This window comes from Ambystoma mexicanum, chromosome 3q (assembly GCF_040938575.1).
Source record: "Ambystoma mexicanum isolate Mex_15411 chromosome 3q, UKY_AmexF1_1, whole genome shotgun sequence".
NCBI lineage: Eukaryota > Metazoa > Chordata > Amphibia > Caudata > Ambystomatidae > Ambystoma > Ambystoma mexicanum.
In genome coordinates, this window is record NC_090926.1 from 540,618,774 (window position 1) to 540,645,663 (window position 26,890).

The following is a 26,890-nucleotide window of genomic DNA, read 5'->3' on the forward strand; positions in this document are numbered from 1 at the left end:
TTGTGCAGAGTAAACAAATTCAGCATAACTGCGCAAGCTGCAGAAATTTTTGCATTAACCAGAGCTTGTGAGATTTCTGAAGGGCTTAGTGTAAAAATATATACAGATAGTCAATATGCATTTGGGGTGGTTCATAATTTTGGCCGACTATGGGCTGAGAAAGCAATCTTGACCTCACATGGAACAAAAATACAACATGGCACTCTGATAGTCCGGTTGCTATCAGCACTTGCGCTACCTATACAACTAGCAATAATGAAGTGCACCGCACACCAGAAAGTGATGGACAATGTAGGAAAAGGAAACACTTTTGCTGACAGAATAGCCAAACAGACTACTACTGATTTGCACTCAAAAATGTGCATGTTCGATTCAGCAAATTGGGTAATTGATACTTGTATGATGGACAAAGGGATTAGCTGTATAAAAGAAATTCAGGGTGAAGCTACTCCAGAAGGAATCAAACAGTGGGCTCAGGTTCCAGAGGGTCTAGAGGATGAGGGTTGTTGGGTGGATAATGAGAAGCAAAGATGGATGCTACCCAATGACTATGTCACTGCTATGGTCACCATGGCTCATGTCCCAACACACATATGTGCTAAAAGGTTTTGTCAACAATTAGATCCCGTCTGGCATAACACTAATATCCAGAAAACCGGAGAATGTTTGGTCCAGAGTTGTTGATAAGTTTGCAGCATAATATTGGGAAGGGAACACGGACACCGAAGGGCAGTTTTTGTCCAACCTCCATGCCTTTTGAGGTGATCCATTCTTTGTACGAGTGTCGGAGGAGGCCTCTGTTTGATTGAGACGGACTGAGAGGTGTGGCTTGACACTCCCCCACGTCTCCCTAACGCCACTCCTTCACGTTACTTGGGAGGGCGTGCGTGCAGGAAGGCTCGCGGCAGGTTCAGCCGACTGCATCCGGCTTCCTTGTTTCCTCGTAGGAGTGCGGTGGGTCCATTACACGAACGCCGGCACTGTGAGCCAGAGGAAAAGGAAGCGTTCTTCGTAGCCGTGCAGTGACCTATTTCGGCTGCGGCGGGCGTGCTGTGGTTGCTGCGGGAGCAGATTGACTGTGTTGTGCCGTGTGCTGGTCTTAGTGGAGAGTCCCTGCCCTGGAGTTTTGCACGGCTCGATAGTGCGGCAGCGGGGGGTGGACATCGCTGAGAGAAGGTGATGTGATTTTATAGCAACGCCCCCCCCGGAATAAGTATCAGGCATTGTTGACTGCCCTTGATGGTCATAGTAGACTGTCTTGGGCTGGCCGCAAGGGTATTCAGAGATTAACTCTATTAAGGCTCTGCATTAATTGACGAGGGTTCTTTTCCAGCTTCTTCAGCTATAATTGCATTTGTAACTCATTTTGTTTACTGTTTAATCCCTGATTTGACAGTTTGAAGCAGTAAGATGCACTGTTAAATTGAAGTGCATGGGACAAAGGGTTTAAAGTTACAGGGAGACTATGGGATATAGTCTCTCTGAGTCTCTGTGCTAATCATTGCTGCTGAACACGCTGTCGAGCCTTGTTACCTCTCCCTTGTGAGGTTGACCTAATCACGTTATTCAGCTAGTACAACTGGTGTTCCTAATAGTGGAAGTCTACGGTATTATTAAACTAGTAGATTTTCTACTATTATTATCCTGTCGATTAATCAAGGAAATTCCTGGAAAATAATGAGTACCTGTGCTGCGGGGGTTGGTTATAATTTACGCAAAATGAAAGAGAAAGCAACGACAGTGGAAATGGTCAATAAGATGGGCAAAGGTAAAAGCAAAAAGCCTTCTTCTGTAACATCGGGAGCCAGTACTACTTTCTTTCAACCCAACCCTCCAGTTGAGGGCAACTTGATACAAGAACAGCACATGGCACCGCCCGCAGACATGGACTACCACTCCCTGGAGCAGACCATTAATGGAGAGCTAGACAATAATTCACTTCTAGATATATGTCTTTCAATACAAAGACAGATGACTCCAGTCGTGATAAGAATTCCAGAAGTCCAGGTCTTGAATACTTTGCCCCCGAATTCAACGCAAACAAAGAATGGGGCAGCTAGGCTCTCTGCTTCACCTAATTTAGAGGCACGCGTGGACCAGACTACGATGGATCCCACCAGTGACTCCTATACCTCGACGGGTGGGTTTAAGGAGCTACAAGCTTCAGTAGCGTCACTGCAATTTGCGTTGAAAATTCTATTAAAAATATGTGGGCATATTCTTGAAAATACCATCAATATGGCTGTGGCAAATTAGGCTAATGGCAATAAGACAGATGATGCTGAAAATAATCTCTCCATTGTGGCAGGTATGGTGGAGGCAGAGCCAGGGAACAAGGAGAACTCGGATCAGGAAATCGAGGCTCCTACAAATTCTGAGATTTTCTTCTCTCGCAAACAGAGGAGATTGGCTAGAAGGGCAGTTATGAGGAAGAAACCGTATGTCGAGACCTCACTACCTCCATCAACTTCTGCACCTATCAAGATTACAAAAAAAGAGAAGAAAAAAGCGACCTGGGCTAAGAAGCGAAAGTTGGTAAAAGAAGGGCGCTTAACCAGTTGGTTGATCACCGAGAAGGACAACGAAGCCAAAAGTGTTATGGAAAACTCGATCACGCTCTCAGACTCATTTATGGAAGAAGACCCTGATAAAATAGCTTCTACTCCCCGCAGTAGAAGTACGACCTCCTCCACGAGAGAGAATGATTATTTAGCTTTAAAGGAGGCAGGTACGGGTCAAGTGGGGAATAAGAGGAATATATGTATTATCAAGAACCTCTATCAAAAGAATGAATCTGACTGGCTCACGAGATCTGAACTCCTCACTAGATTGTATTCAATTCCGCAATTGAGAGTTCTTAGATCTGAGGATTTTGAATTCATTGAACCTCTGATTTGTGTGAACACTAATGTCTATGCTATCCATTGTAAATTCCAATCTACCATACCATTTTTGAGATCGTTTAAAGACAATTTAGTTGAGGTCGACGTGCATTTGGACGTACATCCTGAAAAAGAAGATCATACATGCCCTAGGAAGAAGATCCCTGAGCCCAAGAACAAGACTTGGACGGCTTTGGTATCTAAAGAGAAGTCTCCTCAGATAGAGTACATCCAGAATACCTTGAAGTGGCTGGCGGAAGCATTACCTGCGGTTCTCAACAAGAACTGAAATTTTGCTATTATGTCTTGGAATTGTAGGGGTTTTAACCATTTGTTTCAAGTAGGAGGGTCTTTGTCTACAGTAACCGAGTACCTTTGTTTTTGTTTACAGGAAACACGGTTAACCTCTCAAGTTGTGCTAAATGGATATACAGTATATCAATCTTTGGCTAATAAGGGGCCTCGGGGAAGACCATATGGGGGTCTTATTGTGAGAATTAAGCATAATTTTAAATCTCGGCAGATTGAGACTAATTTAGATAAATTTCTTGTGGCTGCTGAATTTGATGTGTGGTCTGTGGATCATTTGGAAAACATCTCGTTAATCACGCTCTACTCCCCGCCGGGTGCGGTCTATAATGAAGTAATTCAAGAATCTCTGCATGAGACCATGATAAAATGGTCCTTAAAGCAGGGAAATAAACTTACTGCGATTGTGGGGGACTTTAATTGTCACATGTGGGGTGGGAAATGGTCTACAAGTAACCCTCTCTTAAGGGCCGAGAGTAATATGCGCCAGACGAGAACGCATATGGAGGTATTACAATGGTTGAGCTTCTTTAAACTATAGGACATGGAAATGATTAATGGAAGAATGGTGGGTGATAATCCTAGCAAAGAAACTTGGGGAATGGTCATTCTAAGTGTACTCTTGATTATGTTTTTGTTATCCCGGAATTGGCTATACTTGTTAGAGACTTTGCAGTCTTGGATCGTAATTGGAGTGATCATGCTTTACTTTCATTGACAATTGCCCCGTATATAACTAAACATGCTTGTAAATCTTTGGGTACATTGAAGGTAAATCATGCGGCCACACGTATTAGTTGGTCTGAGAAAAATATAGGTTAAGCTGCTCTGGATATAGCGGAGATGCGTCATCCAGAGAATGACAATAGATAACATTGAAAATTGGATATCTGCATTTTCCATAGAACATGCTTCTTCGAATATGGGACTAGCATGGACATAACAATATAAGGTAAACAGGTACGATTTGGAAATCATGGATGCCAAAAGAACACTTAGAACAGCAATCCGGAAAGCTAAGAAATCTTGTCCAAATATACAGTCATTCCATACTTTGAGTAGATTGCTTAAGAATAAGTATAAAATGTGGATTAAGCAAAAAGCAAAAAAAACAAAAAAAAACTCAGGCAATGGCAGGACACAGTGCGTATACTATGCACTAAGAACACTCGTAATATACAGGCATTATTGGGGGATGCTCGGGGTAATAGGAAAATCCCCTTGATCAATCCTATTGGTGCTGAGAAATGGGAAAGATTTTTTGTCAGAACGTAACATCGATATGGGAGAGAAAAGTAGCATCATAAGGAAGATTATTCCTCCTCTCCCCCCTTCTTCAATTACGGTTGACCAACTTATAAATAAAATAAAAGAATTAAAATCATTCCGAGCACCGGGGCCGAACAGTTTGGCTAATGTTACCCTGAAAAACACGCCGGGTTCTGGCCGGAGCTTTTGAAGATTCTGTTTGACAAAATCTTCTGTGAAGGGGAAATCCCAGACTCTTGGCGGAAGGCAATATTGATCATAATTTATAAAAAGGGAGATAAATTAGAGCCAGAAAATGATAGATTACTGTCCATGCTGGATTGCACTAGCAACATTTTTGCCAACTTCTTATTAAAAGAACTTCAAAGTTGGATGGATCGGAGAAGTCTTCTTTATCGTTTCCAGAGTGGTTTCAGGCAGGGATATTCCGCTATGCAATTTATTTTGGATACCCTGCGTATGAATGCTAGAAAGAAGGAGAACCCGCCTATCTATGCCTTATTTGTAGACTTTAAAGCGGCATTTGACAGAGTACACAGAGAACTACTTTCGGCTAAACTGGAAATGCTCGGTTGCCCTCAAGGTCTTCTTTACTATTTAAGACTTCCAGATGACAACAATATGGTTTCCTTAAAGCTTGATTCACAAGGTAATATGACAGCACAAGTGGTACAGAATTGAGAGGTTAAACAGGGGTGCGTTACTGCACCTATGCTATTCAATTTATTTGTGTATGACCTTCCCTTAGCTATTCTCGAGGCATATAACTGCACGCCTCGTATAGGAGCCTAAAGATGTCTGGTACTTGCGTACGCTGACAATCTTGTCATTCTTGACCACACATTTAGTGGTCTGTGACGTTCTGAAGAAGCTCTCTGGTTATATTGTAAAAGGAATGAGCTAGCAATCAATGTGGAAAAGACTCAAGTGATGGTGTTCTCCAATAAAAAGATTGCTCGCATAAGACTTGAAGTACCAGAATCTGTCATATGCTATACCCCTTCTTATAGATATTTGGGGATTGATTTCAAGATGACCAATGATTTCCTGTACTGTATTCAAGCTCGTAAAATCAGAGCAGCTCAAATCACGGCATTGGTTTATCATTTCACTGTGACCCATGGGGGATTCAGCATGTGGGCGGCTCGCCTACTGTTTCAGAAGGTTTTTACGCCAATGATGATTTATGGCCTCGAGGCCCTGCAAAAAATTGACCTTAAGTGGCTACAGGTGGTAGAGGGTACATTTTGGAAAAAAGTTCTGGGCCTCCCCTCCTGTATTTCGATGGCCATTATCAGACTTGAATTGGGGTTATTATCCCTAAAATCAATGGTGCTCAAGAAAAGGACAGAACTCTACTTGAAGCTTAACAGTACTTCTTGCAACCAATTGTTGGTCTCTCTGTGGCAAGAATTGTGTATGAAAGCTAAGGGATCATTGTTAAAAATCAGTACTGAAAATGATGTGTACACTATAAATTGGAGTTGTCCCCAGGGTATGTTTTCCTCAGCAGCCAAATCTGCTTTGTCAAGGAAAATTGACTTCACTGATTGGTTATACAATTATGCCCATTTAGGACAACTAAAAAAATATCATTTTGTGAAGTACATTTTATATACATACATAAAGCCTCAACAGTATCTAAACTTATGTCCTAGCATTAGACTCTGACGATTTATTTTACTCACTAGGATTAATTATCTACCAGTATTAGAAAATACTGGAGTAGTAAATAAATTAACGGATGAGGAGCGATGCTGTAGATTATGTGAGGACAAAAAGATAATAAAGTCAGGGCAACATGTGTTAACTGGCTGCCCAAGTATGCTAAATATCTATAAAAAATATTATGGGAAATGTGTGCATAATATGGAGCATATAAACAGGAAATATTTTGGTGGCGTAATATAAATTCCACAAATTTGAAATGCTTAATAGCAATGTATAATGTATGGTTAGAGATTGAGAGATTATTGAGTATCTCCATTTGAGACAATTGTATTGCTTGGGAATTATTTTCTTGTTTTTCAAGAGATATAGGGAGTGAAAAGTAGATTTTAATGAAAGTGTATCGGATAATGTTTTAGAGTTGATCTTATTGAATTGAATTTTAGTTAGTTTGATATGGTTTTTAGTAAGTTCTTTGTATATTAATTATGAATTTGTAATTTCTTATCTTTTTCTTGCTATTGGACTATGTATCTATAATATGCAATCATGTGAAAAGTTTATTTATAAACTGTAACACATTAATAATAATTAATAAATTAAATTTTGATTTCATTGAGATGGAACGTTACCAGAACTATACATATGTTTTAGTTGTGATCTGTGCCTTTAGCAAATGGGTTGAGGCTTTTCCACTAAAATACGGCACAGCAATGTCAACGGCAAAGACCATCCTTAGGGAATATTTCCCTAGGTTTGGCTTGCGAGAGTAATTTGGTATGATAATGGCCCACATTTTATTGCTGCTATCATCCTACAAGTATGTACAGGATTACAGATCGATAAACGGTTCCAATCGGCCAGACATGCTCAGAGGGCTGGCCTTGTGGAATGCCATAATGGTATCTTGAAGAATACAATCGCTAAAATCTGTGCACGCAACAATCTGAAATGGCCAGACGCTTTGCCAATAGCCTTACTATCGATGTGGATGACCGCACAGTCAAAGACAGGGCTCTCCCCCTATGAGATTGTCATGGGGAGACCAGCCAGCATATGGAATGCACCGAGGCCCAAACAGTTGAAAGATATTGAGTATCGGCTTTTGTCTGATTATTGTGACCAGTTGACTCTAAACTTGTGTTTGGAGGGGCGTGGCTAGCCGCGGGATGAGAAAGACGTAGGTCTCCTCGGCTCCCACGACCGCAGCAAATATCCTGATAAAATCGCCTGAAATTCGACGACATAAGAGCTGATAACAACCCTGTAGGGTGTCGGATACCCTTGGGCACAAACGAGGCGTAGAGCAGAGGAAACCGCAGCCGATTCCAAGAGATATGACCACAAGAAGTTTCGAGGCGATCGACATCCAGCTTCCAAAATGGCCACCGGCGCGTACGGACGAACGCCCTGAAGTGAGTCCGTGCTGCATCGGAATCCAGCCTGCTACTGATCCACAGTGGACACCGGAGGAAGAGAGTGGTCTCGGCGGGGTGGTGTCCCTCCCAAGGGGCAGACTTCAGCAGACCATTGCGGAGGTGAGAGCGGGGTGCGTATCCACCCTCGTGGGATGCTGCGACCCCTGTCGACAGCACTGCTACTCGAGAATGAGGGGCGCACTTCCCGTGCGGCCCAGCGTGTGAGGCAAACCTGTCAGCCATGGACGGGGAAGAGGTGCCGGAGCGGCTGAGAGGCGTGGGTGAGTGTCCCCACCCGGGCTCTGCTCCAGGAGGCGACAGCGTGCAAGACAGGCCAAGCATGCAGCCCCATATGCAGCTAGTGATATCGGTACCATGGGGAAAGACAAGTCAAGGAAACTCCCCACACAAAGCAGGATGGATCAGTATACCATCCAACTGCCACAGGCGTCAGACCTCCATCCGCAATCCACGGACGAGATGGAAACGGACCAGGGAATTTCATTGAAGGACATTATGGCTTCGATAGCCGATTCCCGTACATCAATGGAGCAGAAAATGGACGGGATAAGCATGGATGTATCCCTGCTCTGACACGATCTTCAAAAACTAACAGCACGCACCGGGGAAGCGGAACATCGCATATCCAACACAGAGGATAGAATGAATAACATGCAACAGCAGCTCCAAAATGTAACAACCAAACTGAAGGTACTGGAGGACAGAATTGAAGATGGAGAGGGCAGATCAAGGCGTAACAACGTTCGTATACTCGGTATCCCCGAGAAGGCCTCTGCATGGAACTTTTTTCTATAACAATGGCTGACTGATCTATACGAGCCAGCGCCTTCTCCAAGTTCTTTTCCATAGAGAGGGCACACAGAGTGCCCATGGGCAGACCTCCGCCCGGCGCACCTCCACGCACGATAATTTCAAAGTTCTTAAATTACAGGATCGTGATGCCCTACTGCAACATGCGTGGGCAAAAGGCGCTGTCACATTCAACGGTTCCAAAATTGCCTTTTTTCCCGACTACACCAGCGAAGTGGAAAAGGCGAGACACTCCTTCGACCACCTCAAAAAACAACTGCCGACAATGGGGGTGAAGTATGGCCTGCTCTTCCATGCGCGACTCAAGATTTACCACAAAGGGACAACAGTCCACTTCAATGATTCCAAGGAGGCTTGGCGCTGGGCTGAACAAAACATAGACGGAGATTGGTCGATTCCCTGCGACAACAGGGGGAGGAACCGAAGGCCTCCACCAGACCAACAGCGAGAGGTCCGTCAACCACCAGCGCAGGACCCACCACAAGATCAGGGGGGCTGCCCACTGCCCCAAGGCCTGCCAGATGCCTGAGGTCCCATTGGGTCATCCAGGTTGAGCTACTGATTTATTCTGTCTACACACACACTCGCAACAGTAGGCTACACACACTTACCTGATGTGGTCACGGTATGCCCCAAGACCGCGACACAAGGAGAGCCCACTCCCGATAGTGCAACAATCTCCACGGGTATTATTCGTGGCGGTTCTCCCCTGTGAACCCCCCCAAGAGAGGGCTCTCTCCCCCTGGGATCCAAGCGGGGGGAGGCCACCTGTACTTGAAGTTAATTTAAACGCATGTAAGGTGTCCAGTTGACACCAGGGTTTTTTGGTCGGGCGACAGATGCTTCTATTTGGGAGAAGTATGGGGAGGGGGGTTGGGGATTTGTTAAGTTTAGTTGCTGACAGGACCCGTCAAACGCACAAGATGATATGGCTAGATAAGACAGAGATCGCCTACGAGCACATCCGCAGCTGGCGTATAACACTGTCAGTGGCAACACAGGCAGTGATTATCACAAGCACCCATGGCATCACATAGCGGTAGTGGCGACGCTCTCAGAACACTGAGGCTCATGACTTGGAACGTTAATGGGCTGGGCAATCTAGTCAAGCGTCGGCTGGTGCGGCAATTTATCAATAGGTGGGGTGCTGACATAGTGTTCCTGTCTGAGACCCATCATGCGGGCACAGACTGTTCCCTATTCAGGCGCACAAACTACAAGCTGGCACTCCACTCAGGTTTCACAATGGGCTCAAGAGGGGTCATGATCCTGGTACACAAAAACCTCCCCTTCCACCTCACGACGGTAATCCATGACACAGGCGGCAGATACGTGTACGTGACAGGCAAGCTATGGGATCACTCCATCGCACTGATAGCTACCTATGCACCCCCAAGCCTCCTAGAGCCGCTGTTTACTGACATTGCCCCGTTAACCGCAAACGACACATCTAACCTCATGATACTGTGAGGTGACTTTAATGAAGTCATGAACGTAACCCTTGATAGATCACAATTGAGGAATAGAAACCCCAATGTTCCCACCAGACTTGCCACGTTTGCCAACGCACTAGGCCTATGCGATGTGTGGAGAGATCTCCACCCAGACACGAGAGCATACTCCTTCCACTCAGGGGCACATGCCTCGCTCTCCAGGCTAGATTATTTCTTCATCCCAGCAACTGATCTACATAGGGCGCAAGAAATAAACATTCTTCCCCGAGGCATCTCTGACCACTCACCGTTAGAACTGACACACATAACATCCAGGCGGATTCCACCGCCGAGCTGGCGCCTAAATAGCTACTACCTGGGTGACCCTGAGCTTGTGGACAAGCTACAGAAGACGACCAATACATACTTCGAGCTCAACACACAGACGGCAATGAACCCAGGAACACTATGGGAAGCCTACAAGACGGTGTTAAGAGGTGAACTGATATCGTGGACGACCGTGAAAAAAAGTCAGCACTGGAGCAAGACTCTTGAAACCAAACAACAGGTCAAACAGGCAGAGGAGAGGCACATAATTGAGGACACACCGGCCTCGGACGTTGCTACTAGCACAGAAAAGGCTGCAAAACATAGCGATGGACAATGTGAAACAAGCGCATACTGCAATGCGGGCAAGAATGAAACAGGTGACAAGGCTGGCAAGATGCTGGCTTGGCTGGAAAGGAAGGAGCAGGGACGCAGGAATGTCCGAAGGCGTGAGTCAGGAGGGCCGAATGCAGGGGTGACAGATCAGGAAAGAAGCCAAGGCTTTGCGGAATATTACGCTGAGCTGTACAGAAAACTCACGACACAGATGGACGTCACGATCATGGACCAAATTGACATCCCCACCTTAACGGAGACGCAACTGCAACTGCTGGAGAGGGAGATCACAGAAGAGGCGATCCTAAGTGCCATGTCGGGCCTCCAAACCGGTAAATCCCCAGGACCTAACGGCTTCCCGGTTGAGCTATGGCGAAAGGTGGGGACCAATGTGGTGGCCCCCCAACTACCCCAGATGTATCAACATGCGCTAGAAGAGGGCATTCTCCCACCAGATCTGCGAGAAGCAACAATAATAGTGATACCCAAGCCGGACAAGCCCCCGGAAAGATGCAGTTCATACAGGCCCATTTCACTCATCAATAGCGAAACTAAAATTCTGGCGAAATTACTTGCCGACCGTCTGAAACAGATTATTTCCACCCTAATACATCCGGACCAGTGCGGCTTCATGCCACAGAGATCAACACGTATGAACCTCCACAGGCTATATTCAGCCCTGGAAAGGGCCAAAAGCATACAGGGCCTGCTAGCCCTGCTAGCAATTGACTTCGAAAAGGCCTTCGATTCGGTGAGATGGGAGGCCATCTGGACCATAATGCACAGCATGGGCTTCGGTGAGAACTTTATGAAGTGGGTGCGCCTGGTGTACGAATTCCCGGTGGCCAGGACCAGACTTAATGGCTGGCGTTCGGACCTCTTCAACCTGGGGAAGGACACGAGACAGGGCTGCCCGTTGTCGGCCATGATTTTTGCAATTGCCATTGAACCACTGGAAATCCTCTTGCGAAACGCGCCAACCTGGGAAGGCTTCCGATGGTCTGAGACCTGGGAAGACAGAACATCTCTCTATGCAGATGACCTTCTCATATACCTGAAAGACCCGAGCAATTCCTGCTTCAGAGTCATGCACCTGTTAGAGCAATATGAGGCATTCAGCGGATTATGAGTGAACTGGTCCAAATCCATCCTCTTCCCTTTAGGGGACACCTCGATGGCAAACTTAGCGGCTGGTCCTTACCAGATCAAAAGGGAACAGTTCAAGTATCTGGGGATACGTATCACGAAGCATCTGACTGAATACACAACCCTGAATCTCTCCCCCCTTATAACAAGATTTGCAGAAGATACTCGCCATTGGATGTCCTTGCCACTAACGCTGATGGGCAGAGTGGCCCTGTTCAAAATGATAGCCCTTCTTAAATTCTTATATATCCTGCAAAATGCACCATTATACATTCACCAGCGAGAATTCCACAAAATTGAGTGCACCCTTCGGAAGTTACTATGGGGGGGAGGACACCCACGAATTGCTCTCGCCACGCTCTAAAGGTCTATCTGGGAAGGAGGGATTGGACTGCCCAGGATACAGTCATATTACTGGGCCAGCCAGATGGTGGTAGTAAATGATATGTTCCATGGAGATGGAAGCCTCCCACATATCAAAGGTCTTATATGTAATGCCACGACCACACCTCTAGAGCATCTGAATGGAGGCCTGAACCGCACACCACAAACGGATATGGCAACGCATATAGTGAGAATATGGAAGGAAACACATCAGTACTTAGGATGGGGCGGGAAGCTAACGCTGGCACAACCCCTACGGAACAACTGCAACCTTCCCGAAATACGAAAGCTGCCCAGATGGCCTGAATGGGTCCAGCAAGGAATCGCCAGTATAGGAGATGTGGTTCACAAGGACAACCTGGTACCATTTGCGACATTGCATGCAAATTTCTCCCTCCCAGACACAGAAAGGTACCACTATATGCAGCTGAAACACGCTTGGACGACCCATAGACACATAACACAAGACATGCTGAAAAGCTCCCCATTAGAGAGAAACATAGTTTGGGACCGGGTGGACCGGAAAGTCACCTCTATCATTTACAATGTGATAACATCCTTTGCGACACCGGAACTAACCAGCTTGAAGGCAAAGTGGGAACGGGATGTGGGTCCCCTTGAACCAGAGGACTGGGTAGAGGCCCTGATGTACCCGCCAGAAATGACCATTTCCTCAAGGCTTAGACTGGTCCAACTGAAGATCCTGCACTGCACCTATTACCCGAGAGTGGCTCTCTTCCGCTGGGGCAAATCCGATGGAGCACGAAGCCTACGCTGCAAAAGTGAAGAAGGTACCTTTTTCCATATTTTGTGGGAATGTAGTAAGATACAGCGGCTCTGGAAGAAATGCTGTGATAAACTGTCTAGCATTATGGGTAAAGAGATACAGAGATGCCCAAAACTCCTTCTCCTGGGGATCTCCAGTGACACTGACTTTTCCCGTTATGAGAAATTGTTTTGGTCGACTGTGATGGCAGTTCTCAGGTGGAACATTGCGCAACTGTGGGGATCGGAGCGTACGCCAAGCTTTGAACAGTGGGTCACGGATGTGGACATATGCGCTATAATGGAACATAGAGTGTACGCGGCGAGGGGTTGCCCGCAAAAGCGTACAAAATATGGAGAAGATGGGACGAGGCTAGCTAAAGGATAAGGATGGCTCCACAGCCTCTGTGACTGAGAGATGCCCCGGGAGAGTGGGGGTAATGCCTCTGCCATGAATAACCTATGCCACAAGGTCATCTGATGTCAAGTTGACGGTCTGTCGGACCATGGTCTCGGAAGTTGAGTTTTTGAATGTTTTTGGTTTCTTGATTGTCTCTCTCTCTCCACATCCTATCACATGCACCTGGAAATGTAGATATTGCATATCTTCCTCTCCCTTCCAGTCCACCCCGTCCCTTCCCTTCCGCTGCTGCCCCAAACTTTCCCCCTCCTTTCCCACGTCCCTACCCTGTATTGCAGAGAGATAAGTGTAATGTTGTTTTATGTTTCAAATCAATAAAATCTTTGATCAAAAAAATAAACTTGTGTTGATTCACCAACAAGTACGAGCAGCCCTCCCTGTAAAATACATGGGTTCAGGTCACTGACTGCAACCTGGTCATTGGGTCTTGGTGAAAAATTTCAAGAGGGGCACTGTAACGCTCACCCGGTATCCACGGGGATGCCACTCAGCCTGTCTGGACCTCTCTCAACCAAAAACCCTTGCCTGGAATCTGTTCGGCTGGAGGCTGGGCCTGAAACACAGGATTTCCAGATTTAAACTCTGTTGTCTCTGGGCGCTTGGGAACCAAACCTTCCCCTTTATCCTCTCCCCACCTTGTTTTCTGGCATTGTGGGCTTACCGTCCTGCTTCGTCGGTGCAGGGGTGCGTCGGTCGATGTGGGCGCTATGCAACCTGGTTGCTCCAATGGTGCGGGCCCAATTGGCCTGAAAAGGTAGGTTTGTTGATTCTTATTGAATTGTCCTCTTCTTATTTCTTGCCTCCTTATAACTTTTCCTTTCTCCTTTAGGTACTGGCGAAGTCGGAGATGGGGACGTGCGGCTTGAGGGAGCCGACCACTAAGCGGTGAGTGAAAGCGCGATCCGCTACGCTGTTCGCTTTTCTTGTGCTGATCAATGTCTCTCTCTGTCCCCTACAGGTGCTGCAATGTCCCAGCCTGGCTGAGAGAATAAGGTGCGGTGAGTAAGTGCACCTTCTTGTCCTTTATGTGCAGCACCTTCTTGTCCTTTATGTGCTAACCTGTCTTGTCTTTTCCCTTTGCAGGTCGATGGCGAGCTCTGGAACTGTAGTTACCCTGAGTGGCCCGAGTCAAGGTAAGCGTTTGACTCTTCTTGCTGTTTTTGGGTGAGCAGGAATACGAGTATGCGTATTAATGTCTTTTCCTTTTGTCCGCTTCTTCCAGGATGCGGCGTGCCGAAAATGGAGACGACACCGCCGTTAATGCTGTCCAAAGGACTGTAGGTGCGATGGATGGAAGCAGGATACTCCCCAAGGTAAGTATACTATTAAGACTGTTCTTGTTCTTGCAGGTGTGAGGGATGCGGAGGAAAAGGCGAAGGCCTACAGGAGACCTGGTCAAACACGGTGAGTGTCACGCTGCAGGTGCAGAGCAACGCAAAGCGTGTTCCTCTGCCCAGGCATGGTTTAAATAGCCTCCAAGTATCCCAGGTACCCCTGGGTTGAACCACACCCAAAAAGCTATACCGCATAGCTCAGTTCATAGAATTGAGTTATGTGGGTCATCCATGTTGCCCACAGTACATTACAGAGTCCAATGCCAAGTTGTCCTCAGAGTTATGTATGAGCATGGCACCAGAGGCACCAGGTCTGACTCCAAGTGGGTCTCAGATAAGACGGAGAGGTCTTTAAGGTCCATGTGGGTGATCGAGGCCTGGCTCCAGTATGTTGTCTCAGGGGTTTGGGGGCAGGGATCATGACAGGCACCTGCCTTGCACCTCATTGGAAGGGACCCCATCAGATCCTTTTGGCTACGCAAACTGCAGTATGAGTGACTGGAAAGAAACACTGGATCCACGCAACACATGTGAAGGGGATTCCTTTTCCTCTGCCCTATGATGAAGGGGAGGAGAAGGGAATTGATGATCCTGATGCTCATTAACGAGCCTGCTTTAAGCAACACTGAGGGTGCCACGAAAGTCCTTCCTGAGCCCGTGGGGACTGGGGAGATTGCTTCTTCTTCTCCAATTTCTTCTTCACCCTCAATCGATCTTGTTTCTGCTCCTTCATCTTCTTCAGGAAACGATGACGCTTTGTTCACTGATCATTCTGTACCTGGAGTTTTAACATTACATTAAGGTAAATAGAATAGGAAAGTGCAGCTAGGATTCTGTACCCACAAGAAACCAACGTTGAGCCAGTCCCTCGTCATTCCTCTGCTGCATATGATAAGAGGCAGGGACCGGCAAAGTTAGAGTTAGGATGTACTAAAAGAGCCTAAAAGTGAGTCTTCTTAACGTTTACTGAGAAAATATGCTTGTGTTTGGGGCCACTAATAAGGATACTGATCGTTTTGCTGATAATGAGTCCGCCCACCGAGGGCCATGGTCCCCTTGGACCAAATGGATACTGATCACAATGACAGCTTGCATTGTAATTACATTGACACTCATATTTTGGTATCTGGAGAGTGCGCTTGATATTTTATTGCCAACTGCAAGTGTCTCCACTACATCTCCACCTCATGTGCATTCGCACTCTCCGTCCTTGAGAACTCCAACATAGAGGGGGTTATCACAACAACACTCTCCTGATGATAATGAATGCCACACATGCCATTTTTAATAAGACCAATTGTTGGATATGTTCACATCTGCCACAGAATGGGGAAAAAGGATTGGGCTGGTTTATACATCCACTCCCTCCACCTACTGCTTGTTATGCTTCACTTAGTGCATTATTCTTCGGATGATGGGAATTTTGATGGGACTAATCTCAACAAGTTTGAAAAATGAATTTTAGCACCTTTCGGATGTTCTCTGTTTGCAAATAGGAGCCAGCTATATGTTGCTTCTGATGGACTCTCCAGACCTTTCCAATCTATGATTACCTTTAAAATGACTCCCGTAGGTAATAGGGATGCCATGGCTCCTTCCTATACCATTAGCCATAGTCCACACTGTATTCCATTTTGCATACGAAGAGTGGGTTTCCAGCCAATGTCTACATTTGAGGGATGTACGAATACTGCCGTACTAACCAGTGAGGATATACCTCTGTATGTAGGAGATCCTGTTTACTTTGTTTGCGGTAATGAAGTGTATCCATGGTTGCCAAGAGACTGGGAGGCTACTTGTTATTTAGGAATACTGTTATCAGGTGTGTATGTCACCGCCACTGCTGCAGTTTCTAGAACTCGTGCCAGGAGGGATGAGGATGTGACACTCCCTCACAGATTCTGGATGACGTTGCTAAATTCTTTGTACCATTTTGCGGACAGATAATAAACTCCCAAGATATTAGAAAATTGGTGAGGGTTTTAGAGAAAACCATCAATGAAACCACTGACATCCTATATAACATGACATTCGAGCTAAAGGCTCTTAGATTAGTGGCAAAATAGGATGGTGCTAGACATCATTCTAGGTGAGCGTGGTGGAGCGTGCAAAATGGTGGGATCCGCATGATGTGTTTTTGTACCCGATTCCTCCCCCATCATATTTAAGGCAATTAAGAAATTGCACACCTTATGTACGGCAGTACATGTTCCAGAGGGAAACTGGGATATTGGCACATGGTTCTGGGACTTGTTACGATCTTGGGGCTGGAAAATCTTTGCAGTTCTAATGGTGACCCTTGGCATTGTACAGTTTTGCTGTTGTTGCATACAGTTTCTTCCTGTCATGTGTTCCATGATAGGGGGAAGTTGTGCACAAGCAGTTGGTAAACTAGAACCTAAGGCACATAGGCTGGGAAACATTACTAATGCCTTGGTAATGCAGGACATCGCCATAAAGGAATTAATGGCCATCAATGTTTTTGAAGATAGTGATTTAGAATGCTCTGATGATGATACATGGTTTTTGGATGATGCTAATGTTTGAGTAATGCTCTTGGCTTAAGCCAAAAGGATGGTTTGTAAAAGTATATTTTGAATGAATACCACCTGACAGTAAATGATTGGCCTAAGCACATTTGCATCACACTATAAATTGCATTGAATAACCCTGAAGCAGCCTGACTATGCCACCATTTTCAGTTTTCTGCCATTTTGATCGCCTCTTGCTTTCTGTCCCATGTTTTGAATTGTGTTTTTGGCTCCAGCAGAGCAAAATGAACTTTGTACTGTTTCCATGATGTCAACGTAGATAAGAATGTTGAAGCTGCTAAAGTGGATTGTTTGTCCTACACTGAGAAACCTTGGAGTTAAACAAAAGCCGTACTAATCAGTAATTTAGATACCATCTGTTCCAATAGTGCCTTCCCTGTTCAAACAGCAAAGTAGAATGATGAATAGCTGAACGTGCTCGTCTTGCTGAAATCTTTGTTTTCACTCCTTGAAACTAAGCTGACTTTAAACTCAAGAACAAATGATAAACAAATATAAGCGAGCAAAATAAGGAATGCTACCTTTGTGTCTTATATTTGGAAAACATGTGAAATGTTTAACAGAAAACAACAAACTATACAAATATATTTAAGCATGAGTTAGTTATGTGGATAGGCCATGAACCCTAGGTAAATGTATTACATGAAGAGGGGTGAGACGATGTGTCTGGGATTGTGGAAAACTTGTATAAATACTTGTGTTTTTGAAATGTCCAGCACTCAATCGTCTCACGGTGTCTGCTTGCTCACATTGTGAGGTTTTGAAAGCCAGACAGCTGCCTGTTGATAAATGTACATGGTACCTTTGGACTTGTGATTGGCGTATTTCTATTATGTGGTATTAAGTCTCGATATTCTTTAATCTTTCAGGTCCACTTTGATCAATGTTAATAGGCCAGAGAAAGGTTGCGCTAATATTCCCTTTGAGCAGGATTTAAAAAGGTTTCAAAACCATCACAAACTGGTTTGTCCCTGAGCCAAGTCTCCTGGAGACAGAGAACATCATAACAACCCAACGTTTTCCCCTTCTCCGTAAACAAAAACTTAAAACCCCTGGTGTTCCAAGACCCAACATTCAGGGTTTCTCCTGGACAGATTCCATAATTCTATTTTGCAGTAGGATTGCCAGTAGACCGGCTAGCCAACTCCAATCCAATGAATCCTCCTCGGTTTGGGCAGGATGTTCTCGATTGATGGTAGGGACCTTTTTGGCAGACGATTCTCAAAAGTGAATTTTCTGTGGTACATCGGATAACTCAGTTGAAACAATTTTGAAAGTGGTGGCAGCACCCCTTCTTTATGATATCTTCCCCCGCCTTGGGTACATTTGGTGAGGATAATGTGGACCTGTTATGGACCTGCTTGAGCGGCTGTCACTCTTCTCTGTGGTCAGTAACATCATAACCTAGTGATAGAAACGTTTTACAATGCTCCAAGAGAGAGTCCTTGATCAATTGATATTCTAAATGTAGAATAGCTCATTCGTCACATTCCTCTGACACAAATTCAATAACTCTGATGTCATTAATTGTTATATCTTAACATGGGAATACACTGGAGAAGCTTCAGTACATTCCTTCTGTTCAATTGTAAGGCTTCACGGCTGGGAAGGATTCTTTCCAAATAAAATTTAGGAGCCTCCTTAGTCCCATGTATAGGATTAGAAGAATCTTCCCACTGTGGTTACCTTCGATGTCTATCATTTTTATTACTTAGGGGCATCTTTACCACAGGAGAAATGTCACTGATAGGATCAGATCATCGTCCTTTTGCATCTTGTGCTAAACGTTTGCTTTCCAAAGTTTTAAAATGCAGCGTATTAACTCTTTCCCACCACAGATGACCTAGCAGTTATCACTGATGAGTCTGTTCTCCTGACTTCCATATTATAAGGGCTTCTTGTTTCTCAATTCCCCTCCAGTCAGATTCACCCAGAGCATTCCATCTGTCGTCCTCCTCATTATCCATAATCTCAATGAGATCACTTAGGTAGGTATTCGACTGGAAGGAAGTCTCCTCCACCATGGCGTTTTCACTTTGATCAGGCTTACTTAAATCAATTGTGCTAAGAAGTGTTACCTCTTTATGCATCAATAATTCTATATGCAGTGTTTTGGTGGTTTGGGTATCTTCCCTTTGTGGCGGAATTTGAATGTTACGTAGAAAAGCTCTAGAACCATTCATTTGTGTTTTTGAGCTGTTTTCAGATTTTTTTTTATTTATTTTTTCTTGCAGAACATGATTCTTTCTTTTACGACCATGATCTTCCCCCTCCACAAAGTAGCTGGCTCAAATATGGAAAAAGAGTTTGTATTTATTGGCTTAGGTTCTGCCCTTTTTGAGGCGTCAGCTGAGGCTATCATAGCCTCTTTGGATTTATTAGATGCCACCAAATCGTTGACCTTGGGCTCTCCCAGACCTTCAATATTGGGAGCCGAATCGGGTCGCTGGGACACTTTCCAGTGGGATCTCATCCACTTACCATCTTCAATGATGGCCTCCATCAGGGCTGTTTTATCTGCGGTCTCCGTCCTAGTCAGATCACACAGCCTTAGCTTCCACTGGTTTGAGGTTTCTGCCTCAATATCAAGTCACTCTTCAAGAGTTTTCATGAAAGGGTCTACATTTATCAGTTGTGTATTCATCGTGCCAATCAGCTCACTTGATCTTGTATGGAGGCGTTTAATGATTCATAGAGCTTGCAAAATGGTGATAAAGAGACTGCCATGGTGGCCATCAGTGTGTTTTGAATGAGAGATATGTCCTCTTTAAAAGATAAACCCCCTTGCGTCCACCCCTTTTCTACCTCAGAGTTATCATTCAGCATACTTGATTCTGGTAACAAGGAGCTGAGGCTTGACTCATGGGGCCCTTGGAAGTATTCTGCCCCTCCATTGCTCTCACCCCTGGCACTTGCTTCCTGCGATGTTGAATGCATTTCATTAGGAGTCTCGCGTTTCGATGAAGAAGTCAATTACTCAAAAGTGTCTCTATCCTCCTTTCCTGTGCACATTTCCCTGGTTATAGGCGAAAATCCAACAGGCTCTGCAATTTGCACCTTCCAGGTAAGGATAGCAGCTCTGGGCGGGCTCTGATCGTCTCGCAGCGCGTCCAGTCTATCCTTGATAGCTGACAGGCTTTGTCACCTTTGCATGGTAATTTTCTCCTTTAGGAGAGACAAATCATCTGCAAGCTGGGTGGCCAGGACAGAGTTTTTGGGTTGCGATTGGGGCCCCAGGCAGTTGAATTTGAAAAGGTTTCGATTTGGGCATGGGAGTTTTCCCTCCCCATTGCCACCAAGTCCTCTCCCTTATTCGATGGTACAATAGAATTTTTCAATAACTGGCTTGAGGCTGTATTTTCAAACAGCAGATCTGGGGTCACCTTCGCATGCCAGACCACCACAAGGGAGCCTAAACTCGCCTCATGTCCGGCCGGGAAATCATTGTGCTTGGCAAACGACAGGGGCGGCACTGGCCTTCCCGGCCTGCCATCATTCTCCACTCCCCTCAGATCGTCTTGGGCAACCCGTATTGATTTGCAGAGAGCAGCTGCGGGCTGGTGTGTGTGTTAGGTGTCTAGGGTGGAGACATGGGCAGCACGGCATCGGGCAGGGGTTCTGAGTATGGGGGGGCTGCGGGTCCCGCCCCCCCAGCAGAATGAAGTCGGGGCTGAGCCCCCCTCCCGCCTCCCCGGCCGGAGAGAAGAGACGCAGTATGGATGGCCCTGTGTTCCATCCATACTGTGTCTCTCTCTAGTGGCCCGGGTAAAAGTCGGGGAAAAACGATGTTTAGAAATTGTGGGACAGATGCAAAGCAAGACGCTCTTGCTTTTCATCTGTCACTGAAATTCTAAAAATCGTTTTGGGTTGGGTATACTTCTACAGATGTAGAGGTACACCCAACCCAAAAAGATGCAAAGCAAGTCTGTCCCTCAATTTCTAAAAATCGTTTTGGGTTGGTACATCTGTGCACGCCTGTTGGCAAGAGGGGTGAACAGATGTAAAGGTACACCCAACCCAGAAGGATTTTTAGAAATGGAGGCACAGATGCAAAGCAAGTCTGTCCCTCAATTTCTAAAAATCGTTTTGCGTTGGGTGTATTTCTACATCTGTGCACCTCTGTTGGCAAGAGGGGTGAACAGATGTAGAGGTACACCCAACCCAGAAGGATTTATAGAAAATGGAGGCACTGATGCAAAGCAAGTCTGTCCCTCAATTTCTAAAAATCGTTTTGGCTTTGGTGTATTTGTACATCTGTGCACCCCTCTTGGCAAAAGGGGTGAACAGATGTAGCGGTACACCCAACCCAGAAGGATTTTTAGAAATGGAGGTACAGATGCAAAGTGAGGGAGGGGGCAGGGAGTAGGGGCAGTGAGAGGTCAAATGAGACTGTGTGTCTCTGAGTGTGCACGTGGTGATGGTGAATGCTATGGGCGGGGAGCGGAGGCGTATGAGCCAGCACTTTCTAGTAGAGCTGCCATATTCGAAATGGGGCAATGCTGGTAATCCTCAGTTAGCTCGCTATACATTTGATGGAATAGTACTGCTGTGACAGGGCTTCTATAATTGTTGAATCTTCTCAGCGATAATACTATGCTTATGTTGAAGCAATGCTAGTTCATCTTAGTGGGGCTGCTATACTTTTGATGGGCCAACATCAGCACTTCTCAGTTGAGCTGCTACACTCTTATTGACAAGGCCCCAGCACTTCTCAACAGATGTATTTCTTTTTATTATAATTGGTTATTTATAATGCGTGTACTGCCCAGAGGTTTCTAAGCGTGGACTGAGGGAGCGAACCTGTGTTGCGCGGACTGAGGGAGCGAACCTGTGTTGCGCGGACTGAGGGATCGAACCTGTGTTGCTCTGTGTCGCCTTGCTTCCAAGGCGAGCACGTTGCCCCTGAGCTATCCTTCCGATACTCTAAAGATCTGAAGTACATTTAATAATATAGAACCAGAATAACTCAACACTGGTGTGGTTATACAAGAGCTCATATATTTAAAGGGATGGAATGACTCAGAATATAGCAGCACTATACAATAACCCAAAGTTCTTAAGCATAGTTAATGTGAAAATACTACACTTCACACCATTGGGACAGTACTGCCACTTCTCACAGAGGCTTCTACACCTTGTATGGGGCAGCACTGATCCAGCCTACTGCTCACATGCTCAGAATTGTCATTTCTCAGCAGGTCTGCAACACTATACCATTGTGTTCTGTATGTTGATTGCTTCTTCACCACCAATGTGGATTCATAGCTCTCTCCCAGTGTCTAAATAGTAAATCTGTCTACATTCAATTGGGAACAGGCATGTCCGCTCAGGATGTTGGGAGCCGTGATGGGGCAAGGGATAGAAAGCTCGAGCCTGTCGGATAGCAGAATCAGCAGGGTCTTAAATCCTGTTCACTCCTTCTGGAAAGGCCATGGGGCAAAATGAGCCTAATCCCACATACAGGGGGTTGTTACCCGTTTATCTCTCTTGAATGAAAGAATGAGCTCTCTCAGACACAAGTTATCACTCCTGCACACACATTGAATGAATATGGTATGGATCTATAGATCAAGAAAACTGGAGTGACAATTCAGAGTGTTTTAACAGAAATATAATTGTCTTCCCAGATGGGAGACTGAGTCCATTAATATACATGGGGTCGCTGAGATGACCAAGAGTGAAACTGTACATTCAGTTGTGAGATTACCAGCAATGGTTGATACTATGCTCCAAGGAGTGAGGTACCCACTCAATATATCACACTGCTTATAGGTGTGAGACCCATCCTGAATGCTTGCCCAAAGAGCATTGGCCAGAGTTTCACACTGAAGAAGTGGGCATGTGATCCGGGGTCTGCAGCCCACACACACGCAGGGGATTCCCTTGCTCCCACTTGCGAAATTTGCACCAAATTAGTGAGATTGTGCTCCAAGGTAGGAGGCACACGCACAATCTTTGCTCTGACGTTTGACACACTCACAGAATGGGACTGCATTTCGTTCTCCCATCCTAGTTGTGTTGCTCTTCCTTTTGAGGGCTACTACAACCTGGATGATTATAGAGGGGTGGAGTAGGGGCAGTGATTGCCTACTGGAATGCAACTCGAAGGCTTGAATCTCCTTCTTACTTGACTTTAGTATATGCAGTACATGCTAGCCAATGTTCCCACTGTTCTGCGCTGTGCTGCGCGCGCCTCCACCCCCCCATGCGCCGTTGTACCAAGTTGGCGACTACATGCAAATTTGCGGTCCTATAACTGCCAGTGATGTCACTTCCTGTATTTGGGCATGGGAGCTTTCTCTCCCCATTGCCACCAAGTTCTCTTGGTGGCAAACACCTTTTAGCACCACTTCACTCCGCTTCACAGAAGGTGGTGTTTGTAAGGGGAAGATGGCAAAAAAACGTAGCACGTCGGGCTTCTGTCCTCTCACAGTTAAACCTGAAGTGTCAAATGGCAACACCCGCAAACACCCCTTAGCACCGCTATGCGAAGGGTGGTGTTTATAAGCGGAAGATGGCAAAAAACATAGCGGATAGCACGTAGGGCTCCTCTCCTTCGCAGTTAAAGCTGCAGTGTCAAATGGCAGCAACAGCAAACACTTTGTTTGTTTTATTCCCTGTACCTTCCCCTTCCTTGTCTTGATGCGCCTTGAAACAACATTTCACTGTATAGGCGCATTGCAAATACCCAATGAATAAATAAATAAATATTCATGAAATCAGGCCAAGAACACTACATTCAAACTATTGTTCCATCTCTTTATTGGATTCACCTGGTAAGGTTTATGCTTGCCAGCTTCTTTATTTGCTTCGGTAGTGATGTGACAACCACAGACTTGTAAGCAAGGAATCTAGATTTAGATCAGGTCATTCAAAGAAGGACAAATGATTGTCTCTTCATTAACTGATTGTTACATTTACAGGGGAACCAGGCACCTCTCTGTTTGCAGCATTTATCATCAAGTGCCTTTGATCTGATTGACTGCTTTTATGGGAAAGAAACAAAGCAGCTGGAGCATTACGAAGGGTCTCGTTCACTGTATAAGAGATTAAACACACGGGTGAAATTCAGTTAGGGCATTCAGTTGAACTGTCAGCAAAAATGCCCCCTCCCCCAAAAAAAGGTCTGAGGCAAGGTTGCATTTTATCGCAGATATAATCCTCTCCTTGTGAAGTCATCATGCTGGCTCAGAGGCACATGATCATTGATTCTAATTTGTCATTGAGTTGCTGTTAACTGAATGATAACTGTTGGGCTGAAGTTGAGGTTTCTTAGCACTCAACAGTGACTTCTGAAACCTTTCATAAGTGTATGATGGCCGAGGAGATCTCGTACAGCGACTGACATATTTGTGCATGTGTTCTGTGCCATCTAATTGGCCAGTCATTCTCCCGAATGGGTTAATGCACTTTAAACACTTGCATTAGATAAACTGCGTTTTTTGCAACCAGGCCCCGCAAAAACAACAAGAGGACAAGCGGCTAGAAAATAAACCCATTCTGTTTAAGGGATGTAAACCTGTTGGAGAACGTGAGGACAGATTTATTGACTTTCTGGAAAGAGAATACGGATACAGTTTCATACTTTCGATTTTGCTTGGAAAGCATTGAAGCACAAAGCAAACCATTTTAATGAGCTACTCCAGCCGCACAAAATGAAAGGGGAAAATTAATTCAAGCCCTTGGACACAAAATTGTAAGCCCTCCAGAAGGAAGTAAAAAGCAGTCGAAAAATGTAAGCCTGCATGAAAATGAGTGTGTATTTGTGTATGTGTGTTTTCTCTTGTGTGGATCCGTGTGTGTAGGGCAAAGGGGACATATGGAGTTACTGAGAGCAACATTGAGACAGAAATCAAAGTTAAAAAGTCACAGGGAGGTCAGAACTCAGTAGTGAAAGTTATATGTGGGCTGAACTGTCTACTGAGCTCTGCATAGGGGGAACCCTGTACAGTACTAAAAGCCATATAGAGCTCTGCCCAGGGATCCACATACGGATGGAGGTGCGGCAATGGGATCTGCATGGGGCAGAATTAGATCAAGAATAGAACAACATCTGGCATAACTTGGGCAGGGAGAGAGGCATACAATATATCATCACTCTCCAAATAAATTATTATCAACTTTTAAAAACATTTTCATCTTCATTGACGAAAATGGCATTCCATTCTAAAAACCCTATTCAAACAATTTAATAAAAGCCCTTGAACCATTTTAGAGAGCTGGTGTTTTCTTAAGGCTGTCTGTGATGTGTGGGGTCATCACGCCCGCAAGAGAGGTTGCACAAGTGAGAGAGAACCGGACGGAAAATCAAAGGCAGGAGACTCCTGGGTGACTGCCAGCACTGAACCCCTGAACCGAGATATCTGGGAGGTCAGAGTGGAAAAATAATTCCTGAGTATGTATTCTCTTGCCCAATAGCCAGAAGACTCCCGAACATCAGATGGGCCAACTGGAGAAACCTATTGCCTGGGTGGAAGAACCAAAGAAAATGCTGTTCGAACAGATCCCAAGGTCCGGAAAGTAACCAGACGACTGAAACAAATGCAAGCCAGCGGAAGCAGTCCCCCACAACTCCCGGGATGTACTACGTTCCAATAGTAAAGAGGCCCTATGGACCAGGAGAGGAAAAGGTAGAATCCACAGCGACACTCCCCACCCCCAGATGACGACCCTTTTTCTAGGAGATTCTACACCACATCTACACTTATGATACACTTGTGTATATGCGCATTATAAATGCAATATCATATCATATCATGTAAGACGTGTCACGGGTCCTGGTGGAAGGCCAACTGGATTTAGCCATGAACATCAAGAGACCCATATGGCCTCACAGGGAGCTATCAATGAGAGACAGGAACAACTGACCTTACCCCCAATGACAATTCAGAAATTAAATAATGTAGAGGATCCAAACATCTTTTTTGTGAATTTTGGAAGAGGGGCCAAGACCGCATGCTGGCAACAATATTGCTGGACCCGATAAACAACCTTTCGCTAACAGGAAAAGCCCAGCATGCCTTTAAAGCGTTAAACACTGATGGGACAACCTCATATGAAGAGCTAGCGAAAATATCCTAGAGAGGCTGCGACAGGAGTGGGAGCACTATGAGATCGACGATGACATCTGCAAATACAACAAAGAGAAACTCCCTGCCAGGTGATGAATAAAGTGAAGGACATATTTATTAAATGGCTGAACCATAAGAATTTCGGAGAGGCCAAAGAAATGTTGGACCTGGAAAAGTTTGTTGATTTTGTCCCTTATCTGCAAAAAAGTAGTTTAACTTCTACATGAACCATTCTTAGAAGAAACAATCCAAATGTTGAATGCGCACCAGACAACTTTGTGCTCACAGAAACCAGTCATGAGGCCTAAGAAAACCAGCAACATGAAAACTGGAAATCCGGGAAGGGAAGAGATTCTAGCCTTGAAGAAATCAAATGCAAACCACACGCTAGAAAAGCAGTTACCAATCCCAAACCAGCGGTGCAAGATACACGACAGACTGGTGAACAGGACTCCGAAGACCACTTGAATAAGAACTTTGAAATTGACTGTTTTGGTCACGGGGTGCCATTACAAAACTATCAAACTATAGCGGGCCTTGTTTTGAGAAGGGGGCAGGGTTTAAGTGGTATTTTACAGCCTTGCACCTGTATGATCCAATCGAGGAGAAAAGCAAAATAGAGATTGGCCTGGGGAACCAGGTGCATGCCAGGAACAATGGCAGGGGGAGGAAGACTTTAAAGAGGGATGCAGGAAATAGGTAATCGTGGGTTGCTCATGTGAACTCAAAGGAGAAGGTGGACCA